Source organism: Thamnophis sirtalis, unplaced genomic scaffold, assembly GCF_051295495.1.
Source record: "Thamnophis sirtalis isolate CommonGarterSnake01/CBP01778 unplaced genomic scaffold, rThaSir2_p1.2 scaffold_4, whole genome shotgun sequence".
NCBI classification, from domain to species: domain Eukaryota; kingdom Metazoa; phylum Chordata; class Lepidosauria; order Squamata; family Natricidae; genus Thamnophis; species Thamnophis sirtalis.
Genome location: NW_028261384.1, coordinates 76,385,963 through 76,393,307, shown reverse-complemented (window position 1 = coordinate 76,393,307; position 7,345 = coordinate 76,385,963). Strand labels below are relative to the sequence as shown.

General features: G+C 36.4%; 1 pseudogene; it reads right to left on the bottom strand.

The window, feature by feature from the left end:
• Nucleotides 1-396: 396 nt before the first annotated feature.
• On the bottom strand, nucleotides 397-6,504 carry LOC148045923 (uncharacterized; annotated as a pseudogene).
• Nucleotides 6,505-7,345: the final 841 nt, after the last annotated feature.

Below are 7,345 nucleotides of genomic sequence, written 5' to 3'. Positions count from 1 at the left end.
CTATCCATAGAGACCATCTAACGGATTATAGTAGGATGTAAGATATAAGTAGAAAATCATGCAAGTAGGTGAAAAATTGAAAAATATTTGCTCACTATAAGGGCTAGGCTCATTCACGGCCAGATGGGCCTTCCACAACACACAAGGTTGTGGAAAATAACACAGCTAATACCCTGTGGGACTTCCACCTCCAGAAGGATAGATAGATATTGACAAATCAGCAGATATGACGATAGTGGACAAAGAGCAGAAGACACCAGTGGTGATAGATGTAGCAATGTCAAATTATAGCCATATCAGGAAGAAGAGTATGGGAATATGGAGAAGTACCAGGATCTGAAGGATGAACTAGAGAGGATGTAGTAAGTAAAGCCAAATTATCCCAGTAGGCACACCTTAGGGTGGTGAGCTGAGAGAATGGCTTAAACAGATCTCAGGAATAATATAAGAGTTGTCTTTCCAGAAGAGTGCAGCTCTAGGAACAGCCAATAAACTGCCAATAAACACATCAAATTGCCAGACCTGTGGTAGAGGACCTGAGATGCAAAGGGATGTATCCATTTTTATACATATACACATACATACATCACCATAGGATTTTAACCCCGAAGCATAATTTCTGTAGTAAATTGTTTGCCATATTTACATTATTTATCTGCAGTTACATTTCTTTCAAGATCCAGTTAGGTCTGGTAGTTAAGGCATCACTGGAACTTTACAAACATATAAGCACAACTAGAGTTCTCTCTCTCTCTCTCTCCCTCGCTCTCTCTCTCTCTCCCTCCCCCTCTCCCTCTCCTTGCACAATGTATCTTTATGCTCATAGTCCTGAAAATTCATGTTATATCTGAAGCAATTTAATATATATATTAACAACAGGAAATTTGGATTGGTAAGGAAAATCTATTTTCAAAAGTGTATTTCCTTAATTTAGCAAACATTTCCTTAGTCAATATAGTTTTGGGTAAAAATCAGAAATAGGGTCATGCTATAATCATTTTATTAAAAGTTTTCTTGAAAATGCAGGTGAAGTTGGGGACTTTCATTTTGTATCAGCGTTACTGAAAATGAATTAGGACTCATTACTGCAAAACCTTTCAGAAGTTATAAATATAAGCATTCCACTTTTGTTCTAAAAAGAAAATGCCTGTTTATTAGTCTTGCCCTATTTCAAAGGCTATGTTGAACATTTCAACATAGCTATGTTGAAAGTGCACTCACTTTCAATTCTGTCACACCCCTTCCCCCATCATGATATTCCCATATATGTTTCATAAGAGATAGAGTCCAGTAAAGGTGAGAAAGAGAAATGCTACCAAACCTATATTTTCCTCTTACTCCTGTATACTGAGGCTGCAAAAAAGTAGTGACTGTCAAACACAGGGCACAGTTCAATAAACAACAGTTGGGCACCTTGTCATCAACTATACAGATGGAACTCGTGCTCCATAAACCTTTCTGTGGCTGTTTTTTTTATCTGCTTTTTCTCCTGCCTAATTAACAAATCCAACCTGTCCTTATGTGAAGCTCAGACCAGTTGGCAGTGAAATGGACTATAAATAAATGCAGTCATTAGGGATGCAGTCTGCTATTACTGATTTCCATTATTTATGAATTCCTGTTAAGTCATTCTCCTTTGAAGCTGTGCCACCTGTCATTTCCCTCATAACAAGAGAATTGTGTGTGTGTGTGTGTGTGTGTGTGTTTGTTTGTGTGTGTGTGTGTGTGTGTGTGTGTGTGTGTGTGTGTGTGTAAGGTGAAAGAAGAAATAGCTATTTGAACTGAATAGTGGAATAGGTTCAATGGACATTTGCTCAAAGGATAAGCTAAGAGGATAATTATTATCACAGTTATCATCCTTCCATATATCATTAACTGGATCTTGCGCTGAGCAATTGACATGCTATTTCAAAATTTGATTTGGCAAATTTTGCCAAATTATGAAGGCAGCCTCTGTTTTCCATTTAAATTTTGATTCCCTTTTTGTTTTGCCTAACAATTTCACTCAAGTCATGAGAAAGTTAAATTTCATATGTTCAAGCAAAAAGTCCGTCTGCCAAGAAAACAGAATCTTCTAATTACTGATATATCATTCTTTCTTCAGTGGCAGCTTACTTCTGTTGTTATAATTTTTAATAGATATAAATTACTTTATTTGTTTCATATATATTTATGAATATATCTTATATATGTATTTTAATGCACAACTAGTATGTAGTATAATACATAAATTGCATATATAATATAATGCAACTCCAAAAATCAAGTCGCAATTTGTCTGAAGACACAGACAGGAGAAAGAGGATTTCAGATATTTTCTCCATGGCAGACATTTCTCTCCTCCCCCACATAAAAATATTTTTCTCCCCTCCTCTCAGTTTCTCTATTGTACCTGTCTTACTCATATAAATTGATGCATAAAGAGCACTGCTATAGAAAATATGATATCCTGTACCAGTTGAGTTTATTCAATAATATGTAGAAATTATGTGCATCTACATTTTCCATATAAATCTGAAGGAAGAATGCAGGTGAATGTCCCAAAAATCCAAGATTTACTGTTCCCATTTCCATGTAAGCTTTGAAAAGATGCTTCTTTACAATCTTAGGAATCTTCAACAGTCAGTATAGACTAGGGTATGCAAATCTTAGAGCCATATATTGCTCCTTTACTGCCTTTGTTCCCATCCTCAATACTGACAATAGCATGGTTTTCAATACTTTTAAATAGAAAAATACAGGAAACTATAGTGTATATAAAAAGTAGGCTTAATAGCTTTTAAAAGAGGGCTAACAAATAATAATTGGTCTCTGAGCCACCCAGAATTTTTCACACAACTTCATCCATCAAAAGTTGCCAATTCAGTTAGAAAAGAGATACAAATACCATGTTTTCCCCAAAATAAGACCTCACTGGATAATAAGCCCAATTAAGCTTTTGAGCACATGCGCTAAAATAAGCCCTCCCTGAAAATATTGCAACACAGAAGCAGCCATGAGGTGATTACGGTTGCCATCTCCTGCACCTCAGAAATAATAAGACCTCCCCAAAAATAAGGCCAAGCCTTATTTTGAAGGTCAAAAGAAAATAAGACCCTGTCTTATTTTCAGGAAACATGGTAGAAATAAAAAGGAACAAAGCATAAAATAAGAAACCCAGATGACACGTTATTAAATCGGGGGGGGGGGGGAGGAAAGTATTACCTTGTAAGTATACAAATTAAAAAAAAACAGTACAAGTGGATTTAATAATGGGAAACAAAATGTTATAGAGAAAATTATTTTTATGTAAATATAAAGTTGGGATTGCTGAAATGCTACCCTGAGACCCCCTCAGAGAAAGCAATAAGCAAGGGCAACAATGGAAAGGAGGGAGGATGAGAAAGGAATAGAAGAAAGGGAAAAGCAGAGGAAGGAAGGGAGGAGAAGTAAGAGTAGGAGAGAGGAGAAGAAGGAGGAGGAGGAGAGGAGGAGTGGGGGACAGAGAGGGGAAGAAGAAAAGAGGAGGGAGAGGAGGAAAGAAGAATGCAGAAAAGGGAGGTTGAGAAGATGCAAGGAGAAAAGTTGTTGCACAATAAGCTGGAGACATGGGATGGCAAGAAAGTGACCCAAACTGTATTTTATATATTTGTAAGAAGATAGTGATAAACATTAATGGTTAATAGATAAATGTTAATAGCACTTATAAGAATGTATAATTGTGTAGCAATTTGAATGGGAAAAATAAAAAACTTTTTCAAAAAACAAAGTTGCTAATTCATGGAGGAGGGAGAGCCTAGTTCTATTCCAACTGGTGGCTTAGTGTTAACCTCTCTTTCTCGAGCCTAGATCTGAAAGTCAAACACCATCTGTAGTATGTTCCAATCCACACTTTTTCAATGCCATTGTAACTTTGGTCACTATACCACCTTTCTTGCCACAGTTCTTAAGTGAATAACTGCAGCTGGTATTTTGTATTTTGGATAGAATCTTTTTTTAAATAGTCTAAGACAATTTTAAAAAAGAATCCGCACAGAATAAAAAACCCTATGGACAATAAATAAAGTATTATTTTAAAATACATTAAAAAAATAAAAGGAAAAAAACCCAGCTAACTTACCAGCAGGCACAAGTCAAGTGAGTACTCCAAGTCAATCCAGAATGATGTAGATGTTAATAAAAAAAACTGAGCAAATTAAAATGGTGAAATTAGTCAGGGAAATATTCTTCAAAGAAACTTTGCCACCATTTTTGCCACACGAGCCGACCTCCAACCTCCGTGCCCCTCCCCTCCGGAAAATCCAGGAAGGAACACTTGCTACCTCTCTAGCCAAGTATTTCCTGGAGCTCTATGGTACTGGGTCATCTTTTATTATAAAAGTGAGTAAAAGGGGCGGGGGGGTCCGTTTTCTTGCTTTAAAGTTTTAATATCTTCAATGAAAGTACTGAGACAGAGAGAGAGAGGGATTAGACAGGGTGTCTTTTGTCTTGCCCCGGTTAGGATTTCTTAAGCAAATCCACTGGGCTTTCAACATGAAGCCAGAAAATCGGGACTTTTTAAAAACGCCCCGGGACACGGGACAAATTGTTATAAATCGTGACTGTCCTGCTGAAATCGGGACGTCTGGTCACCTTATGTATGTCAGATTCTTGTGAAGGACTCACTACATTTAATAAAAATACCAAATCTAGTCTAATACAAATCCAGTCTAAACATCTGGCTGACTCTGCACTAAACTATAATAATACCAACAATATTCACAGCAATATTTCCATTCCTATTTAGTAATAATGGAGTAACACATTTTAAGGGGGGAAAAAGAAGAATTTTGTTTAGTTCACATTTAAATAAATTTAACTGAATTATGATATTGCTCTTAGATTTGCATAAATTCTATAATATTAAATATCTTAATGAATATGGCAAATTATTGAAAATATGTGACTATTAAGGGAAGTTATCAAAATGTGTATATTTTAATTTCTGATTCGAAAAATCAATATCAAAGTTGATAAGGGTAGGAGAGAACTATATTAATAGTGTAGTTCAATGCAAGGGTACCTGACTTTGGTCCACATGTGCACATTAATTCAGAAAACAAACAAAAACACCTTTCATCATCATCATCATCATCATCATCATCATCATCATCATCATCATTATTATTATACAATTGTATCACAGCGGCCAGTCGTTTCGCCGGATTTGGCATTGGTTACTAGTCGGGCCCCACCCTGGGGTCTAGGATGTCGTAATGTATTTTCGTAATATGCGTGCAGATCCAAGCAGTGCGGCTTTTTGCATTTGACTGATGGTGATTTGGTCAATTTTTAACTGTTTTAAATGTAATTCCAGTGCTTTTGGTATAGCACCCAGTGTGCCAATTACCACTGGAATTATCACTGCTGGTTTGTGCCATAGTCGTTGAATTTCGATTTTTAAGTCCTGGTATCTTGTGATTTTTTCATGTTCTTTCTCGGCGACCCTACTATCACCTGGTATTGCGATGTCTATGATTGTGACCTTATTTTTCTCAACCAGTGTGATGTCTGGTGTATTATGCGCCAGTATTTTGTCGGTTTGTATACGGAAATCCCACAAGATCTTGACCATCTGATTTTCGGTGACTTTTTCAGGCTGATGTTCCCACCAGTTTGTTGCTGTTTTAATATTATAATTTTTGCACAAATTCCAATGGATCATTTGTGCTACTGAATTGTGCCGCAATTTATAATCAGTCTGCGCGATTTTTTTACAGCAGCTGAGTATGTGATCAACAGTTTCATCAGCTTCTTTGCAAAGTCTGCATTTGGCATCATCAGAGGATTTTTCGATTTTGGCCTTAATGGCATTTGTGCGGATAGCTTGTTCTTGCGCAGCCAGGATTAGCGACTCTGTTTCTTTCTTTAATGTACCTGCTGTTAACCATAACCAAGTTTTTCACTGTCCACATTATCTTTTATTTTTTCCAGAAATTGGCCATGCAATGATTTGTTCTGCCAACTCTCCATTCTTGATTTTATCACATCTTTTCTGTATTCTTGTTTCATCTGTTGGGCCTTCAGTAGATTTTTGTTCTTTACTTCGATTAATAGGTGTTCTTGACTTTCTTTTAAATAATCAGCCAGTGCATGTTTTTCTTCTTCAACTATTTGCTTCACTTGTAGTAATCATCTGGCACCTGATTTTTGGGGTAGGTATAGGCTATCAGTGTTACTGCGTGGATGTAAACTGTAGTGCATTGTCATTAGTTTCCTGGTTTTTCGGTCCAAAATGTCCAAATCAGCTTGTGTCCAGTTAACTATACCAGCTGTGTATCTTATAACTGGTATTGCCCAGGTATTTATGGTCTTGATTGTATTTCCACCATTCAATTTAGATTTCAAAATTTTCCTAACTCTGTTGGTGTACTCTCGCCTGACAATAGTTTTTACTTCTCCATGCTTGATGTTATCAAACTGCAGAATGCCTAAATATTTGTTGGCTTCATTTTCGTTGCATTTAATTAGTTGGCCATTGGGCATTTCCATTCCCTCACATGTAGTGATTTTGCCCCTTTTTATGGATACAGTGGCACATTTTTCCATGCCAAAATGCATTGAAATATTGGTGCTGAATACTCGGACTGTGTTTGTTAGTGATTGGATTTCTATTTCTGACTTTCCATAGAGTTTCAAATCATCCATATATAATAAATGAGAAATTTTTTCAGCTTCTTTGGCTGTTTGGTAGCCTAATTTCATTTTTTTTTAAGATTACTGATAGTGGGATCATCGCAATGATGAAGAGAAGAGGTGAAAGTGAATCACCCTGGAAAATTCCTCGCTTGATATTAACCATTCCGTAGTTGTCATTCCCTACTGCCAACTCAGTTCTCCACTGTTTCCTTGCCTTTTCAGTAAAGGATGTAATACTTTTGCTAATGCCAGTTGTTTCTAAGCATTTTATGATCCAACTATGTGGCAATGAATCGAATGCCTTTTTGTAATCAATCCAGACCATTTTCAAGTTCGTTTTTCTGTTCTTACAATTTTCTAATATCATTTTATCAATTAGCAGCTGATCTTTTGTGCCCCTGCTCCTTCTTTTGTTGCCTTTTTGCTCTACTGGCAAGATGTTATTGATTCCCAATAATCCATAATATTATCTGCAATAATGCCTGTGAGTAATTTGAAGGTTGTTGGCAGCATGTTATTGGTCTGTAGTTTTCAGGTATTGTTCCTTTAGTTGCATCGTTCTGAATCAAGTATGTTTTTCCAGTTGCCAACCATTCATCAATTTGACCATTTTGTAAAATTTCATTCAGTTGCCTGGCCAATATTGCATGTAAACCGGTCAGATATTTGAGCCAGAAACCATGCAATT